Raw genomic sequence first — 20,188 nt, 5'->3', positions numbered from 1 at the left:
ACTTCTTAACCCAGTCCTTGGGACACACCTAGCCAGTCAGGCTTTCAGGATACCCAAAATGAATATGCATGAGGCAGATTTGAATACAATAGAGGCAGTACATGCAAATTTATCTCAAGCATATTCATTGATAGGGTTACCATATTTTGTCCTCTTAAAAAGAGGACACATGTCCTGCCCCCGCCCCTTTTGCATCATCGCCCCACCCCCTATCACATATTCCCCTCTCCCCGGGTCACATATTCCCCTCCCCTCCCCCATCACCTACCCTCCCCCGGGTCAAATATTCCCCTCCCCTGTCCCCCCATCACCTCCCCTCCCCCTTCTCACATATTCCCTTCCCCTCCCCTTACTATCTACTGCCCTGGTGGTCTAGTGACCTCTTCGGGGCAGGAAAGAGCCCCCTCTTTCCTGCCCGGAGTGCTGCCTTGCCCTGCATCCTTCTCGGTCTCGGCTCGGGATTCAAAATAGCCACCGAGAGTTGAAGTCTTGAGAGGCCGCTTCAACTCTTGTCCCCCCTGTCCCCCCCTCTCGGCGGCCCTGGACAACAGATTTTGGGTAGGTCTAGGCAAGAAGTGGGTGGGCACCAAGTGTTCTCCCCCCCCAAAAAAAATATGTCAGTAGATGGGAAAACATTTCTTCCCACCTTAGCAGTCTGCAGCAGGCCTGCTTTGAAAACTGAGCATGCACAGGTGCCGGTATCATGAAGGGTAGCGTTTTCATTATCATCAGTGGGAAGTCTTCAGCTGGCAGAGCATGGGATCCCCACCAGCTACCGCTAAAAGTGTGCTACTGTTGGGTGGGCCTGAGCCCTAGGCAGGTGGGCCCTCCCTGGCCCACCCAGGCCCACCTGTGGCTATGCCACTGCCTCCAGCATTTACACCAGATCTAGCAGGTGTAAGTCCTCACGTCCAAAACTGAACGTGAGAATCTGCACTAAGCACTATTCTCAGTGCATTTTTTTCTAGCAAAAAAGGTGCCGGTACTCAAATGCTAGGCCACCCTTTAGGGGTGGGGTGATCACTGAGGGACCCACCCCACAATAGCCAGGCCCCCTACAACCAGTCACAGAATCTATGACAAGGCAGAATTGGTGTGTAGAGCTTTTCATTAAAACTTGGGGACCATGGGTCAATTTTAGCAGACAGTGGAAAAGATGCCAGTACTCAGTACCCCCAAGTACCCCCTCAAAAAAAGCCCTGACTATTCTATAAAAGTTGCATAGTTCTAAGTGACCTTTATAGAATTGGCTGTTAGCGTGGATCTTAACAGCAACCATTCAGGGCCGCCGAGAGACTAGGCCGGGCCCACCTCCCCCCCCCCCCCCAGTGCTGCCGCCCTCATCTCTCCCCCTGCCGATGCCGCCCCCCTGCCACTCCCCCCACCGCTGCAGTTCCCGGTCTCACCTGCCTGCCTCCACAGCTCCGGGCCCCCTGCATTCAAAGCGGCAGTCACAGATTGCCTCTCTTGAGTCGCAGATCGCCTCTCTTCTGGCCTTCCCTCCCTGTGTCCCGCCCTCATCTAATGTAACTTCCGGTTTCTGCGAGGGCGGGACACAGGGAGGGAAGGCCAGAAGAGAGGCGATCTGCGACTCAAGAGAGGCAATCTGTAACTGCCGCTTCGAATGCAGGGGGCCAGTAGCCGAGGAGGCAGGCAGGTGAGACCGGGAACTGCAGCACCGGCGGCCTGACCCCAGCACCGGGCCCCCCTTGGAGGCCCAGGCCCAGGGAATTTTGCCCCCCCCCCCCCCCCCTCTCGGCGGCCCTGCAGCCATTTACTAAATCTGGCCTTTATTTTCACTTTTAAACCCAATACATGGATGATGATGCTTTAGAACCTCTTACAACTGCAACCCCATGTTTGAAGCTGCGGCAACATCTATATGAACCTACCAAGGTGTGCCAGAATGTCACGCCTACATGCTGCCTACCCAGGTTACAACCCCAAGGGGCTCATTTGTGAAACATAAAAACATCTAAAAGGCAGCAGATGGACTTTTTATTTTGTCCAAAACATCCAGATCACTATTTTCTGAGACCCATTTTTAAGATGTTTTTCTATGCAGTTCGTTTGCGGTGCGTCGAAATCTCAAAGGGGTGTGTCGGGGGCATGTCAGGATGGGATCCGGCCGTTCCCAACACTTGGATGTTTTTCTGTCGTAATAAAGCAAAGCAAAAACATTAAAAGTTAGACTTTTGGTCTAGACCTGTTTCAATCATAGTAACATATAGTAACATAGTAGATGACGGCAGAGAAAGACTTGCACGGCCCATCCAGTCAGCCCAACAAGATAAACTCATATGTGCTACTTTTTGTGTATACCTGACCTTGATTTGTATCTACCATTTTCAGGGCACAGACTATAGAAGTCTGCCCAGCACTAGCCCCACCTCCCGCCTCCCAACCACCAGCCGTGTTTCGGCCACTAGGCCTGCATCAGGAGCCTACAACAAAAACATATACAAATCAAAAGTAAACATTGAAAAACATTTCGAAACATATAATTAAAAGCAGAGACCAATTTAAATAATATTAAAAACATCAATATAAATAAAAGTATAAACACAAATGATCCTGACAATAGATGAGCCGTATACAACAGCAAACTGTAAAAAAAAAACGTGTATAAAATATAATACAGATTTAGACCAAAAGCCTTTCCTTCAACATTTCATTAGCATACTAGAGGGGTAACGGCCTCATGCATACAATAACTACTACTACTACTTAACATTTCTAGAGCGCTACTAGGGTTACGCAGCGCAGTACAAATTAACAAAAAAGGACAGTCCCTGCTCAATGGAGCTTACAATCTAACATATGCATATTCTTATCATTCTAAAGAGGTAACATGCTTATTTATACATTCAAAATTATAAGTCCACATACTTGTGTTAATGTTACAAGTACATTAAACGTCTCAAGAAGAAGATCACAACTAAAAACATAAAAGGTCATGAAAAACTAACTTTCAATGCACAAAGTCAATGAATATCATTTCTTACATATGGTAAACAGAAAAACATAAATAAAGAAAGAACTGAAATTACCTGGAACTGTAAAATAAAAATAAAAATCACACTTTCGTCAGCATCGTGTGCAACAGAAAATTCCTCTGGGAAATGAAATCGCAAAAATGGATTCTTAAACAAGATCCCCTGCTTAATAATTTAAAGCTTATTTGAAACAAAAACTGAAACCAGCAGTGACCAATACAAGAAAGATATTAAAAAATACTTCATATACTGAAAAAGCTATGTACTAAGCTGTGCAAAGATATGCCTAAACCATGAAAAAGACACCATGAAGAAAGGAGGTTTTAATGCCCCTGTATAAGACATTGGTGAGGCCCCACCTGGAGTATTGTGTTCAGTTTTGGAGGCCGTACCTTGCAAAGGATGTTAAAAAAAATGGAAGCGGTGCAAAGAAAAGCTACGAGGATGGTATGGGAGTTGCGTTCCAGGACGTATGAAGAGAGACTTGCTGACCTGAACATGTATACTCTGGAGGAAAGGAGGAACAGGGGTGATATGATACAGACGTTCAAATATTTGAAAGGTATTAATCCGCAAACGAATCTTTTCCAGAGATGGGAAGGCGGTAGAACGAGAGGACATGAAATGAGATTGAAGGGGGGCAGACTCAGGAAAGATGTCAGGAAGTATTTCTTCATGGAGAGGGTGGTGAACGCTTGGAATGCCCTCCCGCGGGAGGTGGTGGAGATGAAAACGGTAACAGAATTCAAACATGCGTGGGACAGGCATAAAGGAATCCTGTGCAGAAGGAATGGATCCACAGAAGCTTAGCTGAAATTGGGTGGCAGGGGGAAGAGGGGTTGGTGGTTGAGAGGCTAGGATGGGGGAGGGCAGACTTATACGGGGTCTGTGCCGGAGCCAGTGATGGGAGGCGGGACTGGTGGTTGGGAGGCGGGAAATACTGCTGGACAGACTTATACGGTCTGTGCCCTGAAAAAGACAGGTACAAATCAAGGTAAGGTATACACATATGAGTTTATCGTGGGCAGACTAGATGGACCGTGCAGGTCTTTTTCTGCTGTCATCTACTATCAGTTTTAAAATTAATATGTCACAAAAAGGTACACTAACCAGCTTATAATCAAAAGTAATTGCCGGCTATTTCCCGACACAAATCGGGATATGGCCGGCAATTTCGCAAAAGCGGCGAAAAGCGTATAATCGAAAGCTACATTTGTGATAGCTTTGCCGCTTTCCCTTCGCCTCGCCGGCAAAAGTTCAAAGGGGCGTGTTGGCGGCGAAGCGAAGGCGAGACATGGGCAGGCTTGGGCATGGCTACCAGATGGCCGGCTTTCGCGGATAATGGAAAAATAAAACCCGGCGATAAGCAGTATTTCGCCGGGTTTACTTGGTCCTTTTATTTTCACGACCAAGCCTCAAAAAGGTGCCCCAACTGACCAGATGACCACTGGAGGGAATGGGGGATGACCTCCCCTTACTCCCCCAGTGGTCGCCAACCCCCTCCCACACTAAAATTATTAAAATACAAACCTCTTTTGCCAGCCTGTATGCCAGCCTCAAATGTCATACCCAGCACCCTGACAGCAGTATGCAGGTCCCTGGAACAGTTGTTGTTGGTTGCAGTGGACTGCAGAAAGGCACAGCCAGGCCCATCCCCCCCCCCTACCTGTTCCATTTGTGGTGGGTAATGTTGAGCCCTCCCAAACCCTCCAAAACCCACTGTACCCACATGTAGGTGCCCCCCTTCAGCCCTTACGGCTAGGGTAATGGTGCACACTTGTGGGCAGTGGGTTTTGGGGGGGATTTGGGGGACTCAGCACACAAGGGAAGGGTGCTATGCACCTGGGAGCTAATTTGGTTGTTTATAAAAGATGTTTGAAGTGCCCCCTAGGGTGCCCGGTTGGTGTCCTGGCATGTGAGGGGGATCATTGCACTACAAATGCTGGCTCCTCCCACGGCCAAATGACTTAGATTTCGCTGGGTTTGAGATCGCCGGCAGTTTTTTCCATTATCGCGGAAAAACAAAACTGGCGATCTCAAACCCGGCGAAATCCAAGGCATTTCGCCGGCCCACACCGTATTATCGAAAAAAAAAGATGGCCGGCCATCTGTTTTGAAAATACGGTTCCGGCCAGCTGTTGCGCCGCCGCCAAAATAGATCGCCGGCGACCTATTTTGCCGGCGACGTTCAATTATTCCCCTCTAAATGACCAAATGACCACGGGACAACTATCGCTTACTCCCCCAGTGGTCACTGATCCCCTCCCACCCCCCCAAAGATGAGAAAGAAACAGTATATACCAACCTCTATGACAGCTCCAGATGTTATTGCCAGTCCTATTACAGCAAACAGGTCCCCGGAATAGCCCATTGGTTGGTGCAGTGTACTGTAGAGAAGAAGACCAGGCCCATATTGTTGGATTATTTGTAGTAAATAATTAGCAGATTTTTATACACACAGCTTCAGCTTTAGAAATGTTAATTTCTTTTCTTCATCTCTCTCACATACACCCCAGAATAATTCACTGCTGAGTCACTTTAAAGTTGAAGTAACAAAACATCTGTTTACTCACAGTTTGTAGTTAGATATATATTCAGCAGGCTTATATATACATAATATAATACATTTGGTTTATCAGCTCTTTCCATGTGCTTAGATGGTAATGGATGCTCACACCATAGATCCTCAGGTTAGGAGAGATCATGAGCTCCATGTGCTGTGCCTAATCACACCCACAGGAAGTTGCATGGGTGTGACCTCTCTAGGCAATTCACATCAGAGGTCACAGAGTAATCACAGAGAAAGAAAAAAAAACATTGCTGACAGACAATGCATGTAAAACACAATACATTATTCCAACAAACCCCTTCTCATGCATAACTGTCATGCAATTATTAATTCATACAAAGTCCAAGCTTTATTCGCAGATTCTCAAAACGTTCTCTGGGTAACGGTTTGGTCATGATGTCAGCTGTCATCTCACTGGTGTGACAATAGTCTAGACTGATAACCCCTTCTTTCGCCAGCTCTCGCACGTTGTGATATTTCGTTGCGATGTGCTTGGTGCGTGACTGAACCTTGTCATTCTGTGACAGCCTGATGCAGCTCTGATTATCTTCCATTATCTGGATTGGTCTCTGTTCATCTATTCCAAAATCCAGCAAAAGTTTTTCAATCCACATCAGTTCTCTGCATGCTTCTGATACAGCCACATATTCAGCTTCTGTAGAAGACAGACTCACAATACTTTGTTTATGACTGGCCCAAGAAATTTGTACATTTCCATACATAAACACATATCCACTTGTGGATTTATAATCAGAATGATCCCCTGCCCAATCTGAATCACAGTAACATATTAGTTTTGGATTACTATTGGCTGAAATCTTTAATTTACAATCAATGGTACCTTTTAAATACCTTACCATCCTTTTAACTGCCAGTCAATCTGATTTGGTAGGTGAGCTGGACCCTTCTGCTCAAAATTCTACTGCATTTGCTATATCAGCCCTGTATGTGTAGTCAGATATAAAAGCTTACCTATGGCTGATCTATATTGGATGTTATCTGGTAAAGGTTCTCACTTACTGTTTCATCCTTCAGAAAATCAGTGATCATGGGAGTGGCTTACAACTTGGGCATCTTGCATACCTAAACTTTCAATAAGCTCATTTATTTTCTGCTTCTGGCTTAGAAGATAAGAACCATCATTTTGTTTCTCAATTTCTATACCAAGATAGTATGACACATTACCAAGTTCTTTTTATCTCAACATTCAGGTTTAAATATTTTACAATGTCCTTGTACTCTTGCTCACTTTTGCTTGCAATGAGCAGATCATCAACAAAAGCTAAAATGTATGCATATTGTCCATTTCTGCACCTAGTGTACAAACATTTATCTGCTTCACCTTGCTTAAATCCTAAATTGTCAATATTTCATGCAATTTGTCATTCCAACATTTTGCACTTTGCTTTAATCCATAAAGACCTTTGTTTAATTTACACAACTAGCTGTCTTTGTTTGGTATTTATGAAACCTGTTGGCTGTTCCATGTACAAGTCTTCAGTTATATCTCCATGAAGAAATGCTGTTTTCACATCAATGTGGTTGACTTGCATGCCTTTTGAGACTGCAATGCTCAGAAGTGTTCTAATTGTCGTGTGTTTCACTACAGGTGCAAACACTTCATCAAAATCTTCTCCATATTTTTGAAGATATCCCTTTGCGACTAATCTGGCTTTATACCTTTCCACTTTTCCTTGTGCATTCCTTTTTAACTTGAATACCCATTTGCATCCTATAGCTTTCTTGCCAGGAGGTAATTTTGTAGAATCCAAGTTTTATTTTTATGCAATGCATCAATTTCTTCTATGTGCAGCTTTACGCCATTCAGCAGCTTCTTCTGCTGGCATTTTCTCAATCTCATCCCATGTTAAGGGCTCTTGAGCTTCTGCTGACTTTGTTAGGTAAGACAGTTCTTGGGGTGGAACACCTTTGTTTTTCCCTGGAATGAGCGTCTGACAACAGTGTGGTCTGACCTTTCGCAATCTCTAAATCTGCAGAGTCCTTCTCCAATTGATTCCCCTTCTCCAACTGTACTGGTCTTCTGCATGATCCTTTCTGTTCTGCTTCCTCTGCCTGTTCTCGTTAGATACAGATGAGTTGCTTTTCAGACATCTGCCTGGTATGGCATTTATATACACTGGCATGTCTATTAGGGTTCTAGTTTCATATTCTGGATGATAAGGCCTCATCTGGGATAATCCAGCCTTTATCAACCCCTTTGTGTTTCATCAAAATAGTAACATGTCTATGCCAACAATGCCGTTTTCAGATTCAAAATTCTATATCCTTTGTGTCCTGGAGCATAGCCAACTAAAATGCCCCCTTTCTGTTGTGGAATCCAGCTTATGCCTTCTGTGCTTTGGTACATGGGCTATGCTGTACTTCCAAATGTTCTTATGTGTGACAGGTTGTCTTCCTACCATGCAATGTCTCATGTGGTGTGCGTCAGCGCCTTTAGTTGGCATTCTGTTTTGTAGGTACACTGCTGTGAGAATGGCTTCCCCCCATAGTCTTTAGGAGATTGCTATCTGACGCATACATCTGGTCATTTCCACAAGTGACCTAAATTTTCTCTCTGCACAGGAATTTTGCTCTGGTATATAAGCTACTGTTGTGATATGCTGAATGCCTTCTGTTCTAGAAACTGTGCGCATGACTTTGTGAGTGAACTCACCACCATTGTCGGTCTGAGAACTTTGGTTTTCTTTCAAATTTATTTCACCATGGCTCGATTTCTTCAGCATGTCTGTGACTTGACTTTTTTCTTTCAGCAAATAGGGCACAGTATCTAGAGAAAATCACAAGATATTAGCACAAATCTGTTATTTCCCAATGATGGGATATTAAACGGTCCACAATAAGTCACTGTGTATTAAGTCCAGCACTTTATTACTCCTATTTCTGTGTATGCAGGAAATGAGGGTTCTCACACCTTTTTGAGTAACACAGTCTATGCATTTCTCCATTTTACCAGTATCTGCACTTATTTGAATGCTGTAGCAAGTTGTACGTAAAGATCCTGGATCACCTTAAAATCACGATGTCCCAGGCGGCGGTGCAGATTTCCAGACTACATTTACCATCAGTCTTCCTTACTTGCGCATATGTGAGGCTTCACCTGAAATGCTCAGTTTATAAAATCATGATGCATAAAGCTCAGCATACAACTTCATCAGTTTTAGAGATTGTGCACTTACTGTTTTCAAAATGAATCACAATCCCTTCTTATCTAATGTAGATACACTAAGATATTGCAAACCTGCTGGGGAATATACAAGACATACTTACAGGAAATTTCTTAACTTCCTTAGACACTGTGCATTTTAAGAATCCAATGCCTTTTGCTTGGATCCTTAGCTAGTCCCTGCGTTTGCGTATTAAGAATCCATTCTTCTGGACACATTTCCTGAAAGAAATCCTTACAATTGGTTAAATGGCATGTGCTCCACCGATATCCCAAAATCCAAGTACTTTCATTTGAATTATTATTTACCATAGTCAAAGATTTTTTCTCCCATAGAAAGCTCTTATGTTTATTCATTGTCCTTCATACATTTTCATGCTTGGAACATTCTTTTGTTCCATTGGCTTAGGTGAGCTAGAGGGGGTGGTTTTGTGTTTCCTACACCATTTAGATACCTGTCCCTCCTTTCCACCATGAGTAGCAAATCAGCTTGCCCTTGGGTGGAGTTTTCCCATAGCTCCGCCTTCCTCTATTGCCAAGAAATTTGTTTCATTTCTCTCTGACTGTTTGAGAAAACATCTCCTCAGAATCATTAATCATGCATTCCTGCCTCAGTTTGATGCTGCTGTTCAACGATTGCCCTTCAATGGCTTCATTTACAGACCTAAAAACATCAAACTTCTTTGATAGTGAGGTAAAAAGAAATGCTCTTTTCAATGCATCACATGGGAATTCCAGAAAGTTCTAGCTTTTGAAATGAAGACATAAGATGCATAATGTGATCATACATTACTTTTATCCCTTAATTTGGTTTCATTCAACTCTGCCAACCAAATTGGTTGCTGTTTTGCATATGTAGTTGCATACATAGTTCTCAGTTTATCTAAAATTTCCTTTGCTGTATCTTTTGCCTACCCAATATGGCTTGTTTCTCTGAGAGAGCTTCAAAAAACATGCACTTCACATAATAGTTTGCATTGTCCCATTCAGCCATATTTTCAGCTGTTCTGTTTGGTCTAAACATATACTTAATTCTTTGCTTGAAGGAGACATCTGAATCTTAGCTCCCATTGCTGATAATTATATTCAGTTAATTTAGGCACCTGAGAGAGTGAAAAAATGGTGAATTTCCTCCCTCAGCCATTGCTTACTGTTTGGTGTGGGGGGGGGGGGGGGGGGGGGGGAGAGAGAGCAGACTGAATCTTTCTTTAAAACTTAAGAGAAAAATTTGGCTTTTCACTGCCTAGTATATTTCTCTTCTTCCTTTTCAATTCCTGGGCTGGGCCCAACCCTTTTGTTGGATTATTTGTAGTAAATAATTAGCAGATTTTTATACACACAGCTTCAGCTTTAGAAATGTATTTTCTTTTCTTCATCTCTCTCACATACACTCGAATAATTCACTGCTGAGTCACTTTAAGTTGAAGTAACAAAACATCTGTTTACTCACAGTTGTAGTTAGATATATTCAGCAGGCTTATATATACATAATATAATACATTTGGTTTATCAGCTCTCCATGTGCTTAGATGGTAATGGATGCTCACACCATAGATCTCAGGTTAGGAGAGATCATGGCTCCTGTGCTGTGCCTAATCACACCCCAGGAAGTTGCATGGGTGTGACCTCTCTAGGCAATTCACATCAGAGGTCACAGAGTAATCACAGAGAAAGAAAAAAAAACATTGCTGACAGACAATGCATGTAAAACACAATACATTATTCCAACACATATCACACTCAACTGTTACACTTGTGGTGGAAAGTGTGAGCCCGAAAACCCACCAAAAACCTACTGTACCCACATATATAGGTGACACTGCAGACATAGGGCTATTGTACTGGTGTATAATTGGGTATAGTAGCTTTTTGGTGGGTCCTCCATACATATAAGGGGGTAACAGTGAGAGGTGTACCTGGGACCTTTTATGCGAAGTCCACTGCAGTGCCCCCTGCTCTACTAGGATGTCTGTGTGGCCAGTCTACTAAGAATGGTGATCCCTATATGTCCCATGGCTTGTTTTTGTGCGTTTTTCCCGTGGACATTTTTTTTTTGAAAATGGTCACAAACTAAAAACACACTGAGCACAAAGCTAGATTCTATATATGGCACCTAAAAAAAAAATGCGCGGAAATGAGTATTCTATAAGATTTAGGTGCAGCGTATAGAATATGCTTAGTCGATACCATAGCGCCTAAATCTACATGCGTCCATTTAAGCCAATAAAAACTTGGCGTAAATCCCAGCGCCTAGATTTATGCTCACTGACCCATACTCTGTAATTATGTGCAGAAATTTTGGAACGCCCACTAAATGCCCATAAATACGCCCATAAACACGCTCCTTTTAAGCTGTGTGCATTAATTTTGAACTACACACTTGCAATTTAGGCGCAGTTCATTAGTATACACTTAGCGATTTCCATGCATAAATTGTAATTATTGCCAATTAATGCTCATTATTGCTTGTTAAGTGCTATTAAAAAATGCTGTACCTGTTATGCCAATTAAGTTACGCACATCTCCATGCGTAATCTAGGCCATATATAGGATCGGGGGAAAACGTCTACAAAACATCTAACAAATGGCCATTTTCGAAACAAAAAGATAGATGTTTTCTGGTTCGAAAATTGCTATGTTCGCCACTTGATTTTTGGACATTTTTCAGCAAAACATCCAGAATCAGATTTAGACGTCATCTCAAAAATGCCCCCACGTGTGGGAGTGGGTTCGTGATCCACAATTTGGGAAGCATTGCTGATTCTAACTGGTGTGCAACCACTTTCCACTAGAGGGCAGACAAGATATATAGACAAAATTGTCTATATACTGTTTCTCCATCACAAGTCAGCAGATCCATCTTTCAGCTTCCAGGTCCTTGTTAAATTCCTGAGTAACTGCCAAGATAGGAAAACTGCAAACATGTAACTATTTCATTTTCAAATATTCCTATCAAATCCCCTAGGCTTAAATGTGTCTTTTGTGCTCTGGTGCTGCTGTTTAGCAGGGCACTTTTAAGACCAGAGTCACTGTACATGTGGAGTTTTGCATCAATTTCCAAAGAGAAAATAGCAAGTACCATGCAGGGTGTTATAGCCCAATTACTTTCCCCCTCCAACCTAAACATGACCCCCCAGGAATGTCCATTCTAAATGTGATTTTAAAAATGCATGCACCAGATACATGAAGGACATAGATTTCATAAAGCTAATTTTTGCAAATAATCACTATTTACCTATATCAATGGCTAAATTGCAAATTACATTTATTTGCCTGCGTGGTACATTCTGCACCTAGCTTCCTATAAAAAACTGACTTCATGCTCGTGTGTCGATCTCTGACACCAAAGAAGCTTTCGATCAAATTCATTCGTCATCAACATTTCATGTTTCTTTTTAAAACAGGCCCGTTTCTGACACAAATGAAACGGGTGCTAGCAAGGTTTTTCTCCGAGTGTGTATGTGGTGACAGTGACTGTGTGTGTGTGAGAGAGAGTGAATGTGCGAGTGTGTGTGTTGGACAGAGAGAGAGAGAACCGCTGGGTGCGAGTGTGCATCCTCTGTCCCCTGCCCCCCCCTCCAGCCACCAGAGATTCTCCTTCTCCCCTGTTCCCCCCAGCATCCATCGCTTCTCCTCTGTCCCCTGCCCCCCTGTAGCCACCCAGCGATTCTCGTCTCCCCTGTCCCCCCCCCAGCCACCCAGTGCTTCTCCTATATCCCCTGCCCCCCTCCAGCCACCCAGCGATTTCCCTGTCTCCCCCCCCCTCTAGCCACCCTGCGATTCTCCTCTCTCTCCCCTGCTTCCCCTCCAGGCAACCCAGCAATTGTCCATCTCCCCTGCTCCCCTCCAGCACCCAGAGATTCTCCTCGCTCCCCTGCCCCCCCCAATCACCCATCGATTCTCCTCACCTGTTTACCTCCGTCGAAGCGGCCGCGTTTGAAAGCCCTGCCCGTCTGTAGCCTTCCTTCGACTTCTTTCCCTCTGAGTCCCGCCTGCTGACGTCATTTCCTCTTCCGCGAGGGCAGGACTCTAAGGGAACAAACTCAAAGGGAAGGCTATAGACGTTGAGGTTGTGCCTCGTGCTGCTATTGTGGTTGGTGAGTGCTGTTTGTGATGAATCCAGAAGTACGTGACGCCAATTCAGGAGATGGATACAGCGTTAGAGGCAGCACGAACCCTTCAACCTTTCACTGCCACGGAGTCAGCTTAGAACATTGGAGGTGCTTTTTATTATATAGGATAGGGAAAATGTACAGTTGAGTTTCTGTTCTGTTGGAATCTGACACAGAAAAGCAACACAGTGAAGGTGACTGGTAGCGCGCACCAAATTGGCACTGGTGCAGGCCCCCTGCACTACTTTCGAAGGGTGCATGCTGTTTCCTGCAGTAGAGAATTATTTCTATTTTCTAACCGGGAGGCATATATTGCTAGTGTATTGTGTATGTACTGTACTAAATCTCAACATGCACAAGCAAAAAGGGGCGTGGTTAGGGTATAGAAAATGGGCATTTGTGGGCATTCCAAAATCTACGTGTTGTTATAATTACACCAGCTTTTCATTGGCATAAATGGACGTGCATAGATTACGCATATGAACTATGCCTAAGTGTATTCTAAATACTGCGTGTAGATTTATGCATGGTATTTAGAATACGCTTAGGTGCGATTGCCTAAGCGCCATAATATAAGCATCATATATGAATCGGGCCCTTTAATGCAGGTATGAGCCGCATTAAAGTGGAGGAGTGGCCTGACGGTTTGGGGCCAGTCTTGAATCCAGTAGGTGGCTGGTTCGGATCCCACTACTGCTCCTTGTGATCTTGGGTGGATCACTTGGCCCTCCATTGCTCAGGTGCAGAATTGGATTGTGAGCCCGCCAGGGACAGCAAAAATACCCGGTGTAACTGAATGAACTCACCTTGAGCTACTGAAATCAGGCTAATTGAGTTCCCCTTCTCCCTAAGTCTACCGTCTACCCCTCACTCTATCACCAAAAGCTCCTTAGATATCTCCTTCCTTTTCAGTGTCTGAATACACTCTTCTCTATTCGCTCCCTAAAAATGATTCTCATTATGAATTCTCCCGCTCTCTGTCCTACTTAAGACTAAAATGTAACTCTCAACCTACAAACCAAACTTTGGGATCCTTTTACTAGGTGTGCCGAAAAATGGCCTGTTCTGGTGTAGACACGTGTATTGAACATGCGCAGATCCATTTTTCAGCATGCCTGCAAAAAAAAGACCTTTTTGGGGGCCGAAAATGGACGTGCGGCAAAATAAAAATGGCGCGCGTCCATTTTTGGGCCTGAGACCTTACTGCCATTGACCTAGTGGTAAAGTCTCACGTGTTTAACCATGCGGTAATAGTCTACGTGCATACAATGCCGATCAGCGCCATGCCTGAAAATAAAAATATTTCTGGCCACTTAGTGGACACACGTAAAAATGAAATTTCACCGGGCCATGCGGTAGCAGGCGGTAGTTCAAAATTGGCGCATGTAGGACGTGTGTATGTGCCTACGTGGCTTAGTAGAAGGGCCCCTTTGTAGTCACATAGAACGGAACATGTCTGGAAAATGTGGGATATAAACACTGCTATAAAATAAAATTAAAAACAGTAACAGAATCCAGAGACACAGTGCTGGAGATAATTTTATAACGTTTTTTTTCTGCATGTAAAAGAACAGAACTTTTCTAAAACCTCATGGCTTAACACAGTGCTTCCCAAGCCGGTCCTGGAGTACCCCTTGCCAGTCAGGTTTTCAGGATATCCACAATGAATATGCATTAGATTGATTTGCATATGCTGCCTCCTCTGTAGGCAAATCTCTTTGATGCATATCATTGTGGATATCCTGACTGGCAAGGGGGTAATCCAGGACCGACTTCGGAACTGGCCTAATACACACATAAATATGCACACCAATAAGATCCCAGGTACTTATTCTATAGCACCATGCATAGGTGCTGTCAGGAATGTTATAGGAGGGCAGGGGTGGAGCTGTGGCATAGAGGCATATTTTAGTTGGTACATGTATAAAGAAACCAGAAAGCAGAGATGGCCATGAATGAAGGCGTAATCACAGGTCCATATATGAATCTTTATAATAACTGACCCGACATGGCCATGTTTCAGTACTGCATCAGGGGTCTTATTAAACAAATGAATAACACATAACTATTGACAAAATGATGTATAAATAAAAAGCATAAAAACTTATTGTAAAATCTTCCTATAAAATGATGTTAAAAGATGCATGAATCTTAAATTATATGAACATGTGACAATTAAAAGTAAGTGAAAAAGATAGTTGACAATAGTTATGTGTTATATTTTGTTTAATAGGACTCCTGATACAGGCATTGTGCGAAACACAGCCGTGTTAGGTCAGTTATTAATAAAGCTTCATATGTGGACCTGTGGTTATGCTCCATTCTTGGCCGTCTCCACTTTCTGTTTTCCTTTGTGTATTCCGTGGAGATCTCTCTTCTTGTTCATACATATATAAGAACATGCAAACATGCATGTAAGTTTGTGCCTAGCCGCATTGAGCCTGCCATGAGTGGGAAAGCGCGGGGTACAAACGTAACAAAAATAATTTTGCATTCTATTAGGGCTGTTGTTTGTTTTATTTATTTATTATTTGTTACATTTATATCCCACATTTTCCCACCTATTTGTAGGCTCAATGTGGCTTACATAGTACCGGAGAGGCGTTACAGACTCCGGTGTAAACAAAACAAGTGATGTTGTGGTAAGATACAGTTCATGTGGCCCAGCACACTAGGGATCGTACAACGGAAGAGTTGGATTTGTCCATTACATACTTTAGTTTTGTTGTGTTGCAAAGATCAGGCATTTATGTTGGATCGGTACTACAAAATTCTAGAGCGCTACTAGGGTTACACAGCGCTGTACAAAATAAACAAGGAAGGACGGTCCGGGTATGCCTTTTTAAACAGATTAGTTTTTAGTGTTTCCGGAAGTTAGGTGGTCGTTCGCAGTTTTCAAGGCTTTTGGTAATGCTTCCACAGTTTGTGCTTATGTAGGAAAAATGGATGTAAGTTGATTGTTTTGAGTCCTTTGCAGCTTGGGTAGTGCAGATTTAGGTATGTTCGTGTTGATTTGGATGTGTTTCTAGTTAGTAGGTCGATCAAGTCTGTCATGTATCCCGGAGCATCACCGTAGATAATTTTCGTGAACCAGAGTGCAGATTTTGAAAGCAATGCATTTAGGATTGGTAGGGGGTATTTTTCAACTTCCTGAGCTGTCTCAATAAAGCTAATTTTGTTCTTCACAATGTGAAAAAAGTTGTGACATTGCAAGCAGAATAAAAACTGGTATTCCTTTATGGCAGATTTAATGGTGCTGTAACCCTGTAATCTGAGCAGTAAAATAAGAATAAGGAAGCCATACTGGATCAGACCAATGGTACATCTAGCCCAGTATCCTGTTTCGCAAACAGTGGCCAAGCCAGGTCACAAGTACCCGGCAGAAACCAAAATCGAGGCCACATTCCATACATATCCCAGGGAAAACAGTGCTTCCCATGTCTGTCTCAATAGCAGACTATGGACTTTTCCTAAAGGAATTTGTCCAAACCTTTTTTAAACCCAGATACGCTAACCGCTGTTACCACATCCTCTGGCAAAGAGTTCCAGGGCTTAACTATTCATTGAGTGAAAAAATATTTCCTCCTATTTGTTTAAAAGTATTTCCATGTAATTTCCTCGAGTGTCCCCTAGTCTTTGTATTTCTGGAACGAGTAAAAAATTGATTTGCTTCTACTCATTCTACACCACTCAGGATTTTGTAGACCTCAATCATATCTCCATCATCCATCTCTTTTCCAAGCTGAAGAGTCCTAACCTCTTTAGCCTTTCCTCATACGAGAGGAGTTCCATCCCCTTTATCATTTGTTGTTCTTTTTTGAACCTTTTCTAATTCCACTATATCTTTTTTAGATAAGGCAACCAGAACTGAATGTATTACTCAAGGTGCGGACGCACCATGGAGCGATATAAAGGCATTTTCGGTCTTATTCACCATCCTTTCCTAATAATTCCTAGCATCCTATTTACTTTTTTGGCCACCGCCCCCACTGAGCAGATTTCAGCTTATTACCTACAATATACTCAGATCTTTTTCTTGAGTGCTGACCCCCACCAAGGTGGACCCTAGCATCAGGTAACTATCAGGTAATATGAGCATAACGCCAGTGTCGTTATGCTCAATTAGCCCTCTCCTCAAGTCACTTCACTGGCTTCCTATCCGTTTCCGCATACAGTTTCAAACTCCTCTTATTGACCTATAAGTGCATTCACTCTGCAGCTCCTCAGTACCTCTCCACTCTCATCTCTCCCTACATTCCTCCCCGGGAACTCGTTCACTGGGTAAATCTCTCTTATCTGCACCCGTCCTCCACTGCTAACTCCAGACTCCGTTCCTTTTATCTTGCTGCACCATATGCCTGGAATAGACTTCCTGAGCCGTATGTCAAGCTCCATCTCTGGCCGTCTTCAAATCTAAGCTAAAAGCCCACCTTTTTGATGCTGCTTTTAACTCCTAACCCTTGTTCACTTGTTCAGAACCCTTATTTTATCATCCTCACTAATATTCCATTATCTTTTGTTTGTCCTGTTTGTCTGCCCTAATTAGATTGTAAGCTCTGCGGAGCAGGGACTGTCTCTCATGTTCAAGTGTACAGCGCTGCGTACGTATCTAGTAGCGCTTAGGAATGATAAGTAGTTAGTAGATTCAGATTATTCTTCCAATGTGATCATCTTGCATTTGTCCACATTAAATTTGATCAGCCATTTGGATGCCCAGTCTTCCAATTTCCTAAGGTCTTCCTGGAATATTTTACAATCCGCAGTATTTTAACAACCTTGAATAGTTTGTGTCGTCTGCCAGTTATGACACCATGATGATGTCATTCCTAAGGCAGTTGTTTAACGAAACTTGGCACCAAGTCGGAATGAGATAATGACACAATGGGTAAGTATCAGTGCGCTTTTTGGAATATGAATACAGTTGATGGCATACTTTTGACATGAATTAGTAGCAGCCAGACATAAGTTCTGCATGGACACTTCACTTTACAATCAATTGGATTTTTCCATGATAGAATGTAAACTGAACATTGCTGTTACAGCTTCAGAAAGAACTTTAGCTGCATTGAGAAGAAAAGAAATTTAAGGGACTGATTGCTGATTGTACTGAGAAATTTGTACAGCATTTAAGAGTAAAGTGGGTGGTAGCCGTGTTAGTCCACTTTAAAGGTAATAAATAGAAATAAATTAAAATATAGAAAAAAAAATAAGATGGTACCTTTTTATTGGACTATTTCCGATCTGAAGAAGAAGGTTACCTTTGAAAGCTAATCAAAAATGTATTAAGTTAGTCCAATAAAAAAGGCACCATATTTTTTTTCTATTTTTTATTTATTTCTATTTATTACAGCATTTTAAAGTTGCTTTTAGCTCTGTTCTGATTATCCCTATTTTGACAGTTTTGTTTCTTTAAGAATTGGAGTGTTATGTTGGTTATGGGGGTGGATGCTTTAGCTCATTGGTAGTGTTGTTAGTTTCCATTTTAAGAACACGAGAACATAAGCATTGCCATACTGGGACAAACTGAAGGCCCATCAAGCCCAGTATCCGTTTCCAACTGTGGCAAGATCCCAGAACAGTAAAATAGATTTGATGTTCCTTTTCCTAGAATAACCAGTGGATTTTCCCAAGTCCATCTTAATAATGGCTTGTGGACTTTATTTTTAAAGTTATCCAACCCTTTTTTAAACCCTGCTAAGCTAACTGCTTTTACCACATTCTCTGGCAACGAATTCCAGAGTTTAATTACACTAGGGGTTAAATTCTATAAATGGTACCAAAATATCAACATAACCCTCCTCCCACTTAAGTATTCTATAAGCTGCACCTAAAGTTCGCATGGTTATAATATATAATTCTATCATTATGCACTTAACTCAAACCACACCCCAATCTGCCCCAAAACACCCATGATCCTCCATTTCCATGCCCCTTTTTCAGGCAATGTAAATTTTAGGCAGGGATCCTGTGCTTAATTTATATGTGAATATAGTAACATAGTAAATGACGCAGTCCATCCAGTCTGCTAATTAGTGCCAATAATTGCTTGTTAAAAAGCCAATTATTGGCACTAATTGGCTCGTTATTCTATTAAATTGTGTGTGGAAATCAGGGACATGCTGCATTTATGTTCACAATTCTTGACGACTTTTATAGAATCAGGAGTGAGTGAAGAAATATTTTCTCCAGTTTTAAAAGTACTACTTAATTACTTTATTGTGTGCCCCTTAAACCTAGTATTTTTAGAAAGAGTAAACAAGCGATTTACGTGTACCTGTTCCACTCCACTCATTATTTTACAGACTATCTATCTCCTTAGCCATCTTTTCTCCAAGCTAAAGAGCCCTAGCTGCTTCAGCCTTTCCTCATAGGGAAGTCATCCATCCCTTTTACCATTTTGTTGCTCTTCTCGTACCTTTTCTTCTTTTTTGAGATGCGGTGACCAGAATTACCCATAGTATTCGAGGTATGGTTACACCATGGAGCAATACAAGGACATTATAATCCTCATTTTTGTTTTCCATTCCTTTCCTAATAATTCCTAACATATTTGATTTCATAGATGCCACTGCACACTGAGTAGAGGGCTTCAATATATCGTCAACGATCCTTTTGGTCAGTGACTCCTAATGTGGAACCTTGCATCATCCCACATGCATCACTTTGCACTTGCTCACATTAAATGTCATCTGCTTTAGCTGCCCAGTCTCCAACTGAGGTTTTTTGTATTTGATGATGTAAAAAAAATAGGTGCCTGTTCTAAATCAAGCTTGAACATGCCAGTAGGACTTGTGTCCAGGTTTTATGGGTCTTGTTTCAATGGTCCAGACCTTGTGTCCTTGTTCTGGCTATCCAAGCAACACAGCTTTCACGAAAGACCTGGCCAGTATCCTGGACAGAGATTCAGCTGAATACTACAGAACCATAAAGGGAAACTCATTGATTAGCTTTTCACAAATACCTTTATTAAAACAAATGAAAGAATAAATCTATTCAAAACTGTAATACGTAGATTGAGCTTACACTTAAAGTAGAGAGGTGGTGCTGTGTTAGTCCACTTTTAAAGATAATCAAAGAAATAAAAGAAAAGAAAACAGAGAAAGAAAATAAGATACCTTTTTTATTGGACTAACAATACATTTTTTGATTCTTCGAAGGTAGCCCTTCTTCGTCAGATCAGAATAAGTAAATGTCGATAGATGACAGTATATATAAGTGAAACATCAAAGCATTTCAGTGACAGTCTACAAGATGAGGTGGGTGGGTTAGGTGAGGATAGGGAGAGCTGAGTGGATGAGGGACAGGGAGATATGCATGGTGATAAGGG

The 20,188-nt window shown here is 42.4% G+C and overlaps 1 long non-coding RNA gene across 1 annotated transcript in view; it reads right to left on the bottom strand.

The window, feature by feature from the left end:
* Nucleotides 1-16,382: 16,382 nt before the first annotated feature.
* Nucleotides 16,383-20,188, bottom strand: part of LOC115467840 — a 16,604-nt gene continuing 12,798 nt past the window's right edge. The window contains exon 3 of the long non-coding RNA XR_003941769.1: nucleotides 16,383-16,393. This is a non-coding gene — a long non-coding RNA (uncharacterized LOC115467840). The remainder of the gene's footprint in view (nucleotides 16,394-20,188) is intronic.

The sequence above is a fragment of the Microcaecilia unicolor genome, chromosome 4 (genome assembly GCF_901765095.1).
Source record: "Microcaecilia unicolor chromosome 4, aMicUni1.1, whole genome shotgun sequence".
NCBI lineage: Eukaryota > Metazoa > Chordata > Amphibia > Gymnophiona > Siphonopidae > Microcaecilia > Microcaecilia unicolor.
The sequence above is the reverse complement of the archived record's forward strand: the minus strand, read 5'-3'. Positions and strand labels throughout refer to the sequence as shown.